General features: G+C 37.2%; 1 long non-coding RNA gene across 1 annotated transcript; it reads left to right on the top strand.

Annotated features, from left to right (window-relative positions):
* The first annotated feature begins 15,238 nt into the window (after window positions 1–15,238).
* LOC148779451 (uncharacterized) lies at window positions 15,239–18,424 on the top strand. The gene is made up of 2 exons (XR_016046616.1): window positions 15,239–15,549; window positions 17,752–18,424. It is a non-coding gene; the product is annotated as an uncharacterized LOC148779451 (long non-coding RNA).
* The last annotated feature ends 249 nt before the right edge of the window (window positions 18,425–18,673 follow it).

Below are 18,673 nucleotides of genomic sequence, written 5' to 3'. Positions count from 1 at the left end.
GTTCAGTTAGGTCATACATGGTAGGTCAGTAAGTAGGGGGTCAGCATGCCCTAACTGAACTCGACTCCTATACCCAGATAGCGTTTGGACCGGTTCTCGACGATCATGGGATCGTGGCTGTTGAGTTGGTTCACGACGGTCTTGGGACCATGGTTGCTAAGTGGCTGGGTCTTCTTCTGCGATAGTAACCACATCACAGGACTCATGGTGCTCTTCTTCCAGCTTCATCGTCAGGGATTCAGGTGAAGGGGGTCGTCAAAATTAGCTGTTTTGACTGCCTTGGTCAGCTCCAGAGTCAAAATTCACAGACCTCTATCGTGTTTAGCCTTGAGGTTTTGATAGACCTCGCGTCAAAACTACGATCTAGGTTTCGACAGGTCAGATCTTCTTGCACAGGAGAGAGCTTTCTCCATCAATTGCGGCAATGGATGAGGGCCAAGAACTGGAGTCATCTTTGGCCGGGGAGGTTGAAGGACGCGTTCCTCCAAGAGGTCCATGCTCCTAGCTCTCTTATGAGTTCTAGAGACATGACCTAAGTGACGAGGCTGGTTCAGGATGGTACTCTTGGAGAAAACCTTTGAGTACGAAGGCTGAAGGTGCTTGCTCGATGAAGAAGGAATAGGTAGGAGCAGGGTTGATTCATGAGGAGTTCTGAGTCGAGGGCGAGATGATGCCTGAGATGGTGACGTGTGTGCGCCCCTTGAAGAAGGATTACAGGGGACCTGGGGGTCCACCCTGGCTTGTGCAGGTTATTTGGCCCTAAGAGGCCGAGAACTACATGTATGTGTTTGTAAGAGAACAGGTATAGGTCAGCCCCTTACAGGGTGCGTGGGTGTGTGCATAATAGGAGGACGAGGAGGTCGTCTCCTGTGTATTCGGGTGGGGGCAATAATGGCGTTGCCCCTAGCAGTGAGATGCATATGAGTAACGCGCACAAGACCTGGCCTTGAAAGATTTGATCTTGGACACAGACTCGAGGTAATAGAAGGGTTGCCCCGAGGTGTGGCTCGAGTGGGTGACCCACGAGCCTTGTGGTGTGCGTGAGGAGTGGAGACCGTGGGGTTTCCACTTCGAAGTGTTGAGCCTCTCGGATAGTGACCAATGGTGCAGAAATGTGAGGGGTATCCTAATGGCGACCCACAGAAGCAATGACAACTTGCTTGCCTTTTTCAGGAAGGGACTGGTAGCCTTCCGGCCTACCTCAAGAACACGACCGACAAGTGACTTGCCGGTGCCTGGGTGCATGCTGTGTGGGGCAACATAAGTGCTGCCCATGTAGGGCACCTTGGTTGAGTTTCCACCAGATCGAAGAGATGGGGAGTGAGGGCTCTTAATTGTCAAATGAAATTGGGGGTGGCATCCAAAAGACCCATAAAAGTAGTGCTCATAGGTTATGACTCTGCACGAATTAAGCTTTGACTTCAATTCATGAGGACAATTTCTGTAAATAGAAACTTCATCCCAGTACGGAAAATCGAGCGAATAGAAAAAACACGCCGGAAATCACATAACATATGGTGGAAAAAATATCTCTTTGTTCATCGTTAATCTTAACCTCTCTCTTCATTCATACGATAGAGACTAATGCATGCATGCATATATGGCGAAAGCCTTTCTATATTTCTATCTATTTATTTATTTATTTTTTTTGACATATGTTATCAAATCTTATTGATAAGAAGAGTTCATACCATATGTCCGTCCATGGCATATAAAGGGGTTTGCTCTGTCATGTATTAACGTTTGATTGATAGCAAAATTCCTGCAAACCAGTCAGTGGACCTATTGTTTTAGGAAATCTATGCTTCGAATTGCCCCTAAGCCCAACTATAGTTTCATCCGAATGTCAACAACTAGCAGCTTCAAGGAGCTGCAGCTTACGGAACAACTGAGTAAGCAAATGGTTCTTGCGCTACTGATGCAACCGCACCTAGGGGAGTTGCACACAAAAAAGAGGTGGTGGCCAGGGTCAGGTCGGCAGGAGTTAGTGACTCATGTCGTCACTAAAGCAAGCATGGTGGCAGGACCTCCCGAATGCTGCCCCGAACAAGAGGGGGGGACGGATTACTTACTGATGCTTGTCTAATTCACTTGCCTATTGATGCATGCACCCGAGGATACTTCATCTGGCTCGGCTGGCAGCTCTAAACCAATAGGTAATGGGAGAGGAACGAACACTCAACTATTAAGTTGAGGGAGACGTATTCGAACTGCAGAAATTAGTAGGGGCGGCATTGAAGGAAGAGGGGCCCTTTAAAAAAAAAAAATGGCTTACAACCCACCCATGACATCTTTTTCAAAAGAAGGCATGCCTTACTAAGGCTCTGTATCAATTGACTCCTTATCTATAGCTACTAACTACCAATCGAGTGTTATAGGGGGAACTCTGTATTGATGCGGGTCGAATGCAACTACCAACCTCTTCCAGTTCAACGGCCTAACTGACTACTCCTATTGGATTAAGAAAGGGATGAGATACTCGAAAGGGATTACATCATCAAAAATGGAAATAGCAGACAAAGAAACAGCCCCTTTAGCGACATAGTCTGCTAACTAATTAGCTTCCTTCAAGATATGTTGAAACAAAGTAGACAATCCAACTAAGAGATCAAAACTCTGGAGCCAAATAAATTTCAATTCCCAGGCCATCTTTTGATTTTTGTGGCATCATTGTATAGCATTCAAAGAATCTCTTTCAATCACAGTACAGTTTCCCAAATTTCTGTTGCAAAAATTCCTCAATTCATGGAAAATAGAGAGAATCTCAACAACATTTGCAGTATGTAATCCAATGGGCCTGAGCAGTTTCAGTCTCGCATAACTATTATCTCTATATGAACTAACTAAACATGCGTGACAACATCCCACATTCTTGTTCCACTCAAATATGCCATATCACATGTAATTTGAAGATATCCTATCAACTTGCTAATTTGTTATATGACTAAATCCTCAGGTGATATACCAAATCAATTATTCCTGAATTGGTGCTTGAGACGATAGTAATTTGATGATCTTCTGCAAATTTTACTGCTTCCCCTGACCCAACCGAAGCTTATATAGAGAAAGAATCCACAATTTAAGATGAATTGAATAGAAGGTTTTGCTCTCCGTCCACCAACAAGAATTTTGAGAGAGATTGAGAAATTTGTTAAAGGAAAACACATAGTGCGCTAATTTTGTATAGAATGTCCCGCAGTTCAAATAACAGCTACCAAAATTTATATCAAATTTCTAATGCTTCATAGCTTGGGGTTGTTTGGATCCTACGGTATCCCAAACCACGTTTTCTATACCCAGGCTATCTTTTTATACACAATCATGTTTTCTGTAACAAACACAAGAGGGCCAAAACATGAGTATACAAAATTAAGAAAACACTGAGTTATCCGAAGCATTGTTTTGTGTAAGCATCAACGAGGGAATCTAACTCAACACAATACTATTTTCACACATCAGAGCTGCCCACTTTATTAAAAGTAAATAATTATGCCAAAATATCCACAAAAATTAGATAGAGAAACTACCTCAAATTTTAAATTTTAGAGAGAGAAAGTATCTTAAATTTTTTTTAAACTAAACTATATCAAATTTTACAGAGACAAACTTCTAAATTATTTTAGAGAGATAAGCTATCTCAAAAATTTTCTAGAAAGAAACTGTATCAAATTTCAAGTTTTAAAGAGAGAAAATATCTTAAATTTTAAAGAGAGAAACTATATTACATTTTAGAGAGAGAAATTACCAAAAACATTAGAGAGATAACCTTCTAAAAATTTTTAGAGAGAGATATTAGATAAAATTATAAATTTTAAATGAATAAAGTATCTTAAAATTTTAGAGAGATAAAATATATAAAATTCTAGAGAGAGAAACTATCTGAATTTTTTTGAAAAATTATTTCAAGAATTTTAAAAAGCATAACTATATCAAATTTGAATTTATAGAGAGAGAAAGTATCTTAAAACTAAAAGAAAGACCAATGTGATCTTTTACTGGGGAATAAAATATTTTTTTTCCACCCCTTTTATTTTCAGTACAAGATCACTTACAAGTGGTCTTATTACAATAACATATACATCAAAATAAAATCAAAAAAAAAATTAAACCAAGATCTTGAAACTTGATGCCATTGAAATAACTATATCTTATGCTTGAGAATATATAAATGACATTGCAAGAAATAAAAGTAGAGAGTGTCGGAGATTATCTCAACTGAGCTTATTACACCCCACATCGAGTCACCATCATCCGATGGTACGAAATCAACAATCTAGTTTCTATCTCAACCGAAAAAGCAACTTTTGGTGGAAACGAACCCCTCTTGATCACAAAACTTTAAGCCTTGGTTTAAACCCTCAAAATCTAGTCTAGGATATCTCTTAATTCTACCCAACCCTTAAGCAAGATGAGAGAAAAAGAAAACCTTCCATGTGGGGCGTGCCCCTTAGGTCACCTTAAAGAGAGAGAGAGAACCTAAGAGGGTGGGGCATGCCCCTTAATATTAAGCTAGAGAGAGAGAACTCTAGGGTTAGGGTGTGCCCCTTATGGCTTTTAGGAGAGAGAGAAATTCTAGATAGATAGAGCAGAGAGGTTTTTGGTGTAGAGAAATAAATGAGGAGAGGACCTCTATTTATAGTGCAAAATAGGGTCTAGGGTTTCTTAGGGTTTTCCATGGATTGTCTCTTATGTAAGATTGAACACAAACCGTTGATCAAAGGTAACTTATGGGGTGAGAGATCTGAGCCATCTACTTCATAGATGGACCATCAATAATATGGAAGGTGCGTGAACCCTTATCCCCCTGTCCTAAACTATTTTCCCATTAATAGAAATTATCTAATCAAAATATTGTGCATTCCATAAAATAGCACATGCCTTCTCATACTTTCACAAAATCTTTCAAAATTATATCAAGTCAAATATTTTATCAATATATTCCAACCACTAGCCAATCTTTGACTATAAGTCAAATTTGACCATTTCCAAAATTGTAAATGAAGCACCCAAAGAGTGGGGTGCGCCACCATCTATGAGAGAGCCTCATGGGCCCCACTTTCTAGATTATGGTAGGCCCATGTGTACAATGGGCCCCCATGAAATTTTTATATATTTAAAAATTAATAAAAAACATTTTTGAATATTATTTGTATATTTAAACCATTGTAAAATCAATATCTTTAATTTTATAAATCCAAATATTATAAATAAAATATCCAAGGGTCTATAAAAATTCAAATAATAATTTTAAAATAATTTCTATAATAAAACAAACATAATTAAATTAATTTGATGGGAAAATGATCCATATGATTTAGGGATTAAATCTACAATCATGGGTCACTCCACCTTTAATTGTGGACTATAGAACACACTTACTTTATCGGGCTGACCCCGTGTTTCCCATGACCCACAGTCTAAGCAGGGGCTCATTAGTAGGTCACCAAAGCCTGGCCGATGAGCCAAGGGGTGGCAATCTCATTCTATAGATTTCAGGTTCTCCCCTAGAAACGAGTCAATATCACCTAGACCTGATGCGACCACAACTCCTATAGGGGTATACCTAGCACATGCATACGTTTCACTCTAAAGGTGGCTTGCTTTCTCTAAAAGGTCTATCAATATACATGTCGTATGATAGTTACATGGATGAGGCCTTGGTCCCCATCTCTCTGGGCAACCTTCACACACAAGTGTCATATAGTCCCTCAGCTCACTCATCAAGGCATACTCTGACCTCATCAGGGGATGACCCATTAGGACCCTTATTGGTTTCTACTCTATGCCCAAGTAACATGGGTTTATCCCAACCGACTAGCCAAGACTGTCATGCACAATCCGGTATCTGCAAACATTTGTTTACATAGTATGGTCCACGTGGGACCATACTCCCACTGAGTTCATGTTCCACTATATCAAATCTTTTTATTACAATCAGTCATAAGGCCTTTAATGGCCATATAAATCCATCGTCTCCCACTTGGTCTTTGAAGGACTTACATTATCTCTTCCTCACTTTCCCTCATCTCCATTTCTCTCACATGTCTTACAAAAATATTAGGGGCAGCCCCCTTAGTCAGAGGATCTGTAATTATCAGATCTGTGGATATATTGGTAATCTCGATCTCTCTCAATCTCACTTCATTTCTTAGGTAATAGAAGTATGGTTTGATATGATTGGAGTTTTTGTGAAAATGAGGCTCCATAGAAACACAAATTGTTGTCGCAGAAAATCCACACTGCCTCACAACGTACGGGACGAAAGCTGAGTTGATTTAGAAACTTCTTAATCCATACTGCCTCTTTTACAGCTTGACAACATGCCACATATTCAGCTTCCATGGTGGATAACGCCACTAGATCCTATTTCTTTGACTTCCAATTCTGTACACCCGCTCCAAGTATAAACACATATCAGATGTAGACTTCACATCATCTGGATCTGCCAGATAGCTTGCATATGAGTATCCTTTTATTACTATTTCAGTTCCCCCTTTGTATGTAAGCGCATAGTTCATGGTCCCTTTTAAATATCTAAGGATTCTCTTGACCGCTTTCCAATGTTCCTCTCCAGTATTGCATTGGAATCGACTGACCAAGCTCATGACAAAAGACATGTCTGGCCTGGTTCCAGTCATGGCATACATAAGGGACCCAACTGCACTCTTATAAGGCCCTCCTCCATTGCTCTTATAACCATATATTCGGTTGGATACATTTTATTACTTAGCTTCGTCTTTTGTTCTATTGGGGTCGAATTAGGCTTACACAAATTCATATCAAACTTTTTCAATATCCTCTTGTAGTAGGTTGCTTGGGAAAATTGGATAGTTTTATCTCTTTTGTTTCTTATTATCTTAATGCTTAACATATATGAAGCTCCTCCAAGATCCTTCATATCAAAGTTTTGTGCAAGAAAAGTTTTTGTCTTTACTACTAGGGCAATCTAGCTACTAACAATTAGCATATCATCCACATATAAGGAAATAAAATCGACATCACTCCCGCTAACCTTTTAATAGATACAGTAGTCCTCATTATTTGTCGAGAACCCTGCAAGAGCTAAGGTCTCTTGGAATTTTATATACCACTGATGGGATCCTTGTCTTAGGCCATAAAAGGATTTATTAAGTTTACTCATTAGGTTCTCCTTCCCATTTTCTTCAAATCCATCGAGTTGGGTTATGTAAATTTTTTCTTCTAAATCACCATTCAGAAAGGCTATTTTGACACCCATCTGATGAACCTCAAAATCAAAATGGGCTGCTATGGCTATAAGGATTCAGATGGATGGAAATTTGACTACAGGGGAAAATGTTTCTTCATAATCTATGCCTTCTTTTTTAGTAAAATCTTGTGCATCTAGCCTAGTTTTTTTTTTTTCTATTTTCCCTTTTGGGTTCAACTTTTTCTTGAAAATCCACTTACAACCAATGACTTTACGTTTCTGAGGTAGAGGTACTAATTCCCATGCATGGTTTTGGTTAATGGAAGGATATTCATCTTTCATGGCGTCTACCCTATATTTTTTTCAGAACAGGACAAGGCTTCTTGGTACATTTTAAGTTCAGAATCTGGATCTTCCCCAACTCTATCAAAGAGTTCCCCTAAGTAGACAAATTGTTCTAGGTATAGAGGAGGTTTACTGATTCGATTACTTCATCTTGGTTCGGGTTCAGGTCCATTTTGTTTAGAGGGTTCGATTTCAAGCTTAAGTCTATTGGAAGTTTCAGGTTCGGGTTCTCGAAGCATAGATTTGTTTCTTGCCTCCTTAAAGAAGTCAGCCTTTTTCTGTGTCATTCTTGCTTCAAGGAATTCTTCCTCGAAGAAGTGAGCATCGCGGCTCTCAATGACTGCCTCTGTTTCAAAGATGTAGAATCAATACCTCTTACCATAGTGTGGGAAGCAAAAAAAAATGGTTTTAACAGTTTTCGGTTAGAGTTTGGTCCTGTTTTGGTGTGGGATGAGAACATGGGCTGCGCAACCCCAAACTTTTAGGTGATCAAGGGAAGGAGCACGACCTGTGAATATTTTGTGAGGAGTAAGTGGGGCAGCTTTTGTGGAGTCCAATTAAGGATATAATATGCCGTTAACACGGCTTCACCCCAAAAGTCTAAGGAAAGACTTGCATGCCTCATCATACTCCTTACCATTTCAACCAAGGTCCTATTCTATCTTAGCTACACCATTTTATTCTGGAGTATATGGCATGGTGTACTAATGGATGATTCTGTTGTCAAGACAGAGTTCTTTGAAAAGTTCAGATGAATATTTCCCCCTCTATCAGTTCTAAGGACTTCAATTTTTCAAGTTGGTTTGATTCTCTACCTCGTCTTTATATTCTTTGAATTTTTCTAGGGCTTAAGATTTAGTGTGAATAAGATATACATGGTCATATTGTGAGTGGTCATCTATAAAAGTTATGAAATATCTCTTACTACTTTTGGTAGCTACATTCATAGGTCCACATATATCACTATGAATGATTTTTAAAACGCTAGTAGCTCTTTTTACCCCGTGGTATTTTTCCTTATTACTTTTAATTACACACAAGACTCACACATTTTCGATAAAAATGTCGTCCTTTTTCAATCTTTACATTCTTTTGAAATTAATATATCCTAATCTCATATGCCATAGGGTAGTTACTAATTCATTAGGGGACAAAACATAAAAAACATTCTATTTTATTTTAATAGCAAATAATCCATCTACAAGATGTCCAGTCATGACAACATTATTCTCCTTCTTGACCACCACCTTCTCCCCAATGAAGTGGTCATGAATCTAGCCATAGATATCTTGGGAACCAAAACCAAACACTTTCTCTTATCAAGAGCATAAAGTGCTTGCTTTAGGATCAAGATGCTCCCACCCTTCAACTTCAGCTGGAAATCTCCAACTCCAAGTACATCAGTTTTCTGATTACCTCCTATATAAATATGTTGTTGTCCCGGCCCCATGGGAGTAAACGAATTGAAGCCTACCTTGGTGTTTGTGACATGAGTCGTAGCTCCCGATTCAAGACACCAAGAAGCTCCCTTGGGATCAGCCAATAGCATCTCAAAGACCACACAAGTCAATTCCTTGTTGGTTCCTCCAAATTTGTTGGATCGATAATTCTTGGCTTTGTGGCCCACCTTCTTGTAAATAAAGCAAGTCATATTCTCTCTTTTCCTCTTTTATTACCAAAATCTCTCTTTTTGAAGTCTCATCTCTTTCTAAAATTATTTCTACTCTTTTCTTTCTTAGGTTTAAAACAGGGTAGCTTTACCATGTGTACGACCTCCCTTGCAGTTGTTATCAATGAATGCCTTGAGTTCCTCCTTTCTTCTTCTCCTCTGATTATCGTGATAAGCTCATCCAACTTTGGTGCTTTCTTTCTGACTGAGAGTGAGGACACAAAGGTTTCCCATGAGTTAGGAACTTAATTCATGAGATGAATCACTTGCATGGGTTCAGTTGATTTCTTGCCGGTGTCTTTCATCTCTTTGACTAGTGCACGAAAGATGCGCACATGATCCACGAACTTAGTACCATCTGCCATCGTTAATTCATTATACATTTTCATAGTCATAGCTTGCTTTATAAGAGAGGGATCATTATACTCTCCCACTTACAGTATAAATTGACTCATGCTCAGAAGCATACGAGTCACTCATGGCGAACAAAATAATGTTCTAACATCTCCAGTTCCTCCTCTTGCAAGTGGCATACTCGTCTTTGAGTACTTGAGATGAATTGTCACTTGGACGATGAGGACGACACTCATAGAGTATCTCATGCAAGTTTTCTTCATAAAGGTCTTCAAGGGGCATAATTGGTCCCATCAAACCTTTCATTTTTCAAGATCTCAGAGATGAAGGTATGAGCAGCCATATCTTTTAATCTCAAGCAAAAAAATTAGAAAAGAATCCCAATGGCAATCAGGTAATTATGCTATGATTTCAATGAAAGAAAGACCAATGTGATCTATTACTAGGGAATAATATTTTGTTTTTCCACCCCATTTATTTACAAGTGGTCTTATTATAATAACACATACTTCAAAATAAAATAAAGAAAACAACAAAACCAAGATCTATAAACTTGATGCTATTGAAATAACTATTTCTTATGTTTGAGAATATATAGATGAAATTGCAAGAAATAAACGTAGAGAGTGTCAATACCTCAACCGGGCTTATTACACCCCACATCGAGTAACCACCATCGGATGACGTGGGATCAACGATCTAGCTTCAATTTCAACTAAGAAAGCAAGTTTAGGCCAAACCCTATAGTGGAACTATGAACCCCTCTTGATCACAAAACCTTAAACCTAGGTTTAAACCCTCAAAATCTATTCTAGGATATCTCTTAATTCTACCAAACCTTTAAGTAAGATAAGAGAGAAAGAAAACCTTCTATGTGGGGTGTGCCCCTTAAGTCACCCTAGAGAGAGAGAGAGAGAACCTAAGAGGTCGAAGTGTGCCCCTTAAATTAGGCTCGAGAGAGAGAGAACTCTAGGGTTGGGGCATCACCCTGTGGCTACTTGAAAAGAGAGAAATTCTAGAGAGAGAGAAGAGAGGTTTTTGGTGTAGAGAATTAAAAGGGGAGAGGGCCTCTATTTATAGTGCAAAATAAGGTCTAAGGTTTCTTAGGGTTTTCCAAGGCTTGCCTCTTAAGTGAGATTGAACACGAACCGTTAATCAAGGGTGACTTGTGGGGTCAGAGATCTGAGTCATCCATTCCATAGATGTGTCATCAACATTATGGAAGGTACATGAACCATCCCCCTTTCCTAAATCATTTTCCCATCAATAGAAATTATCTAATCAAAATATTTTGCATTTCATAAAATAGCACAAGCCTTCTCATACTTTCGCAAAATCTAAATTATATCAAGTCAAATATTTTGTCAATATATTCCAACTACAAGCTAATCTTTGACTGCAAGTTAAATTTGACCATTTCAATTGTAAAAGAAGCATCCAAAGAGTGGGGCATGCCACCCATGAGAGAGCCTCATATGCCCTACCTTCTAGAACATGGTGGGCCCATGTGCACAATGGGCTCTCATGAATTTTTTTTATATTTAAAAATTAGTAATAATAAATTTAAAATATTATTTGAATATTTAAATCATTGTAAACTCAATATCTTAAATTTTACAAATCTAAATATTGTAAATAAAAGATTCAGGGGTTTATGAAAATTCAAATAATAATCTTAAAATAATTTCTATCATAAAACAAACATAATTAAATTAATTTGATGGGAAAATGATCTACATGGTTTAGGGATTAAATCAACAATCATGGGGCACTCCACCTTCAACTGTGAATTACAGACCACACTTGCTTTATCAGGTCGATTCCGTGTTTTCCATGACCTGCAGTCCAAGTAGGGGCTCAATAGTGGGTCACCATAGTTTGGCCGATGAGCCAAAGGGTCGCAATCTCAGTATGTGGATTTTAGGTTCTCCTCTAGAGACAAGGTCACCTAGACCTCATGCGACCATAGTTTCCATGGTGCATATGGGTATCTCTCTCACATGCATACGCTTCACTCTGACGGTGGCTTGCTTTCCTAAAATGGTCTATCAATATGCATGTCGTATGATATTACATGGATGAGGCTTTGGCCATTGTCTCTGTAGGCCACCATCACACACAACGGTCACACAGTCCCTCGACTCACTCATGCAAGCATACTCCGACCTCATCAAGGGATAACCCATTAGAACTCTTATCAGTTTATACTCTATGCCCAGGTAACATGGGTTTTTTCCAACCGATTAGCCTAAACTGTCAAGCACAGTCCGGTATCTACAAACATTATTTGCATAGTATGGTCCACGTGGGACCAGGCTCCCACTAAGTTCATGTTCTACTATATCAAATGTTTTTATTACAATCAATCATAAGGCCCATAATGACCACATAAACCCAACATCTCCCACTTGGTTTTTGAAGACCTTACATTCTCTCTTCCTCACTTTCTCTCATCTACATCTCTCTCACATGTCTTACAAAAATATTAGGGGCAACCCTCTTAGTCAAAGGATATGCAATTATCAGATTTGTGCATATGTTGTTAATCTCAATCTCTTTCAATTTCACCTCATTCCTCAAATGATAGAAGTATGGTTTAATATGCTTAGAGTTTTTGTGAAATGGAGGCTCCTTATAAATGCAAATTGCCACCGTGTTGTCGTAAAAAATCCGCATTGCCTCACAACGTACGATACGAAAGTTAAGCTGATTAAGAAACTTCTTAATCCATGCAACCTCCTTGACTGCTAGACAGCAAGCCACATATTCAATTTCCATGGTGGATAGCGTCATTATATCCTATTTCTTTGACTTCCAAGAAACTGCATCCCCTCCAAGCATAAACATATATCCAGATGTAGACTTTGCATCATCTAGATCCGTGAGATAGGTTGCATCTGAGTATCCTCATATTGCTATTTCAGTTCTCTCTTTGTATGTAAGCGTATAGTTCATGGTCCCTTTTAAATATCTGAGGATTCTCTTGACCAATTTCTAATGCTCCTCTCCAAGAGTCTTTTTCCTTAGATTAAACGTAAAAAGAATCGAAGAGTGCTTTTGTGATTTTGACGCATTTCTTTATGGTTTTTTATTTGTGTTGACACTCAAAGAATAAATAGACTTCTATCTAAATTTTTTTCTTTGAAACATCAAAATATAATTTAAGCCACTTAAAAGCAAATGTGCGTGCTCTCCCTTAAAGGGATGTAAGGACGAGTCGTACGTATAAACCACCTTAAGGCTTTTGGCATTGGTGTTTCCTAAAGTAATTTTGGATGCTTGTGCATGTCCAAATATATACAAGGAAATGTATATAATAATACCATTCAATTTTCATGCTAGGAGGTCACAATGATAATTAACTGAAAGATTTGTAATTGGATGGTTAATGATGTGCCATTAAATGAGCACAAACTCCAAAATAAAAATTTTCAAATATTGTAATATATTTTCATCTATTGCATTTCAACAGACTTTCATTGATTACATTTCAGACCCAATAGCTAAAAAAGATTGTGACCTTTATATACACAAAATAAATGATATACAATCTTTGTATACAATTAGGTGAGCGCAGGGCTTTGACCAGCATCCCAAAGGCTTTTGGGCTAGGTTCGGACCACAAGTTAATCAGCCCCAACCTCCAATTTGTGGGCACAAAGTATATTTCAGGCTAGGTCCATGCTAGTGTAGGCTCATCCCAAAATTCTCTACAAACGATTTTACTTAAAAATAGCTCCCTACATATATATAAGACCCTAGCCCAATTTCTCAATTTTGGCCCTTATCATCACGAATTCAGATTGGGACCAAAACTTAATTTTAAGGATTTGTACCTAGCCGAAGCTACTTTTTATGGTTTTGGGCCAAGCTCAGATGTATAGCAACCCGGGCTTGAACCCCATCCATTAACTACGCAAGTTGTGTGCAGTGCTAAAAATTGCTAGTAATCACTCCAAAGCTAAGCTTTTAAAAATCACTTATCTGAATCGGAATCGCCCATCTATATCGGGAATCATCCTCTACTGGATTGGTTCTTTTAATATATTGGGAACCGGTCAGGTCTACCTAGGAATCGCTGGTTCTTGTTAGAGAACTAGTCATTCACTATTTTGGATCTAGTGGAACAATTTTGAACGTCATGGAATACAATGGACCTACTATGTCTGTTGCGATAGCGCAACAGACATATCATTTCCGTGGAACAAATTTTTCATGCAAAAAAATACGGGAAACCACCATGGCTCATGTAGATTCGTGGCGGTTTTTAAGGCAAAACTGCAATAGACATAACATGTTCGTGGAGGGGTGAAACACTATTCAATGTCTCCTCTATATATATATATATATATATATATATATTGGGAAAAGTTTATATAAGGTTGCAACCTTAAAAAGTAGAATTATAAATGCACCTCAAAAATCTATGGAAAATGTTGTTTTAATTTTGAAAAACCCTCTAATTGATCATCTCGATATCGAGATGTATGAATATGAAAAAAAAAAAGCTTTTGAATCCAAAAAATTGTTCATCTTGCAACACATTATCTAGATCGTCCATTATCAAGATTTCATATATCCATAGATCTACTTGCTTTTAACCATTTTTTAAATTTAAAATTTTCTATTTAGATATGAAAATAGATTTTAAGATAATCCTAAGAACGTTTTACAAGAAAATTACATCTTATGATAAAATTTGGAGGTGAACCTTAATTGGATTGTTTAAGGTTGCAAGCTTATAGAAACCGCATATATATATATATATATATATATATATATATATATATATATATATATATAGGGTGCGGTTTGTATAGAGCCTAAGCTCTAAATAATCAAATTGGAGCTTACCTTCAAATAGTGTCGAGAAATGTGGTTTCAATACTAGAAATCTTTATCATAGCCTTAAAATATATTTCCATCTTTATTTAAAAATTTTAAACCTTCAAAAATAGTGTGAATTGACAAATCTATGAAAATCTTGAAAATTGACGATAAAGAAATATGTTACAAAATACACTATTTCTAAAACTTGAAATCCAATTTTTTTTCATGTCCATGCATCTTGATGTCAAGATGATCAATTTGAGTACATTTGGGCAAGCAAACAACCTCTTCTAGTGAGATTTTTGAGGAAGGCTCTAATTTGATTGTTTAGAGCCTCGGCTCTATATAAACTTTTCCCATATATATATATATATATATATATATATATATATATATAGAAGAGACTACAAAATGCCTATGGGCTAAAAGAAATAATATTTTTGACCGTAGGCTCGGTGCCGTCCAATTTTTTCGGATGGTGTAGATTAAAGATCGTCACGGACATAGCATGTCTGTTATGGGATTTTTTCCATGTAAAAATTGTATGTGGCCCCTGTACATCTGTGGCGGTTTTCAAGCCAAACCTTCACGGACATAGCTTGTCCATGATAGGGGCGAACACTGTAACAATTCGCTTATAGGCATTTTTAAGACTTTTCCTATATATATATATATATAAAACATCTTCTCAGCATCTATAGACAAGAATATACAGTGTTTTCGCCCCACCCTATCGACCGCCCGTTCAAACAAATTGAAATGAAGGGTTCTTATTAGCTGAAAACAGATCCGCGCGCGAAAGGTTTTTGGCTCAAAAAGCTTCAAACCTGGTTAATTTTATTTTACCCTCCTCCTTTTCTTCTTCTTTTCTTGTCCTCTGCGACCTGTGAGGCTGCCCTCTCTCTACGAGGCTCCCTCAAAAAGCTTCGAACTATAGTTAATTTCCTTTTACCCTTCTTTTCTTCTCCTCTTTGTTTCCCTTGCCACCTCCTCTGTGCAACCTATGAGGCTTCCCTCTCTCGGATTAGCTGAAAACTGCTCCGCGCAGCAAGAGCCATTCTTTCTCGTTCGCCCCACTCTACGAAACCCGAACACTCATCTCTATTGCCCTCTCCTCTCTTTGAGAAGCTTCGGTTCTACCACAGAAGCCCCACACCCCTCCTTTGTTTAGGGCATCAATCAGGTGAGTGATTATTAACCTTTTTCTCTTGAACCTAAGCCACAATCTAACCCAAAAAAAGAAAAAAACCCAATTTTTTACAAAATGAGATTATGAATAAAACCCTACATTTTCCCAAAACAAGATTATGAAGAAAACCCCATTTTTCCCCAAAACCAAACCAATACTTTTTTTTACAAAACCCTCTGGTATAAAACAAAATTTATGAATAAAACTCTATGCTAGGCATCTGATTCATGATTGCTGATGTTGCCAGTTTTCATTTTAAATGATCTGGACTCTAGTGTCTTTCATAACTTTTCTATTCTTTTGTTTATGTACTTGTTCTTTTCACTCTGAACGAAATTAGGTTGAAGGGCTTGTCTTGAAAATTTGGTTTTCATTCATTTGCTTGTGTAATTGTAATTGGCGGTTGTTTCTTGTTTATTTTGAAAACTGAATCAAATTGGGCTCGGGCAATTGTTTCAGATAAGCCATTCTACATAAAGGAATCCTTCAGGTTTTTTCATTTCTATTGTTTATGTACCTGGAGAACTAAACAAATTGGGTCAGAACATACATGTCCGTTAAGATATGTAACACACAATGAAGCCTAATTTCGGTTACAGTCTTTTGCATTTGAGTTTGATGAGTTTTATTTCTTTTCTTTATTTATTTTTTTCCTTTTTAGTAAATTGGATTTTTATTACTTTCTTCTATCATTGATTCTGAAAGAAAACTAAATTAGATGGTTATGAATGGGTTTCACTGCACAATTTTTATTATTTGGATCTATGACTTGAAGAAGTTGCAATGAATACAGCTGAATGCCCTAATAGAAAAAATAATACCTAACTTTCAATTGAAATTTTAATACAATTATTTGGTTTTATGTCATACTTTTATTCTCTATTTCACAATGCAACTTTTTACTTTATTTTCTAAATAAATTTGGGTTCAATATTCATTGCCATGTTCTATGATTTTTTTGTTGGGAATTTGAATTTGGTGATGACCAGGTAAAATGTGTCCATTGATAATTCAATACCTTTAAAAATGTTGGTGATCTCCAAATTTATTTCACTGGCTGCCAAATTTCATTGGTGGCAATCCTTTTTTTTTTTTTCTCAAATTTAATTTTTACGAACCTTCAACTGTCTTGCATAATTAAGAGGGTTGGGCCCGACCATCTACTCGAGAACCAGTTGGGTAAGTGAAAGGGTCCATTTGTCTTGGACCAACCAAGTCCGGCCATTAAGGTCCAGTGCCGTATTCAAGCCCAACCTGACATGGCTAAGCCAAACCAATTCGAATAGGGAAAGTTTTTATTATATAGTACCTCCTTTCTTAAAGGTTTTGAAAATTGCTTGGATGATTTTCCCAGCCCCCAATCATTTATCACCATTGTTTTTTATACTTGTTTTAAACTCCACTCCTACTAGTTCGATCGATGTCAAAGTGGTTATGACTATAATAGACCTCTCATTGTTGTGTTGGCCAATTTGATTTTGAGAATATTTTTTTACTTCCAAATTTGAGTTGAACTAAGTTAAATGTTTGAAGGAATTTTTAAATAGCACAACATGAAGTACTTTACTCGATCAAGAAACTCAACCCTTGAGTTTTTTATTTGGTATTCTAATCATGATAACAAAAAGAGTAATAAGAGGTGAAAAGAACTAATTTCTTATCTTTCTTGGAATGTTGACGGAGTATGACACAATGCAATGAAATTTTTGTATGTGATGGACCAAAATGCATCTTAACCATCTAATTGTTATAATGAAACTAGGCTCAACTAGTTCGACGGATATTCAAAATTCATGTAAACTAATTGATATAAGAGTTGCTTGCTACCCATTAAAATGTAGCTCAATTGAAGATTTATTCACCTTAAATAAAGGGAAAAGTAGGATGCCTCTTAGTACAATGCTTAGGGAACTATATTTCAATCCATATTAATTGTATGGGCACATTTCTTTATTTTACAATATTGTTGCATATGTGTTGGGTGTATATTTGAGCCATGATACAAGGGCAACCACATTTGAGATATTCATAGATGAAATCAAAGGATAATCGTAGAAGTTTTAAGTTATTTGGAGATGATTGACCCCTTGTATTTACCCTTTAGCAGACATGACTCCTATTTTTTGTCTGCTAGATACATATTCTGTAGCCATGATGATCTCTAATCACTAAAATTTATACTTCATCCAATTGCAGTTTTTTGCATGAGACATGGACCAGTAGATTTTTTGACATGAAGCCCACTCAATAACAAGTGGACGACACCTTCTGGGGCTTCCATAGGAGACAATTAGCCATGTATTAGCAGTCGTAAAATTGTACAAAGGCTTGATTGCCTGTCCAAAATATCTCATGATATATAGAGTATTTTGGTCCCCAAGTTTATGAAGATGTGCATCAAGCACCCTTTGACAAGATTATCAAACTATCACGGTGTGGAATCCCATGGGAAAGCATGGTTGCTTATACAATTGCTAGATATATTGCCACAATCTGCCATAAAAATGGGTTGATTTATCCATGTCTTACTCGTTAGTGATCCATTTAAGATGATGCTTGGACTTCGTCTTTGTATCCACTATCACATGAAAAGTTTTAAGTCCAATCGGTTTATTATCAGAGACTGACATCATTTATATTTAGGCATGCTAGAATAGTTGGCAAGTTTGGCGGATGACGCGTCCAAATAATTACTCTCCTTTGATTTTCTCCAACAATATCACAACAAATCAGTTGGTTTCATGTTTAAATTTGAATATCATGATGTTTGGGTCCTAAACTAGAGTAAAGCTCGCATTGAAACCATCTGAAAATATTTTGATGGATACTTTCCCATTCATTTTATGAGAAATAGTTGGTTTCAGTCAAAGATTTGGGTGACATAATGGTTGCTACTCTCTGAAAGTCTATTTAAATTCCTTTGATATAGTGGAAAAGTGATTGATCATTTTGTTTTTCACAAGTCGAATATTTTTTTATATTATAAATTCAAGGAGAGAGCGGAAAAGAGATATTGATGAACCACTTTACCTTGTTATTTTTCTAACACACCTAGTAAAGAAGACAAGCCCTGAATAGAATCTCGTGTGGAAACATTTACAGAGAGAACGTTGATTCT

This window comes from Amborella trichopoda, chromosome 12 (assembly GCF_054954075.1).
Source record: "Amborella trichopoda isolate Santa Cruz 75 chromosome 12, AtrichopodaSantaCruz75HAP2 v2.0, whole genome shotgun sequence".
NCBI classification, from domain to species: Eukaryota; Viridiplantae; Streptophyta; class Magnoliopsida; order Amborellales; family Amborellaceae; genus Amborella; species Amborella trichopoda.
Note: the sequence above shows the minus strand (reverse complement) of the source record. Positions and strands in the feature narration are given on the sequence as shown.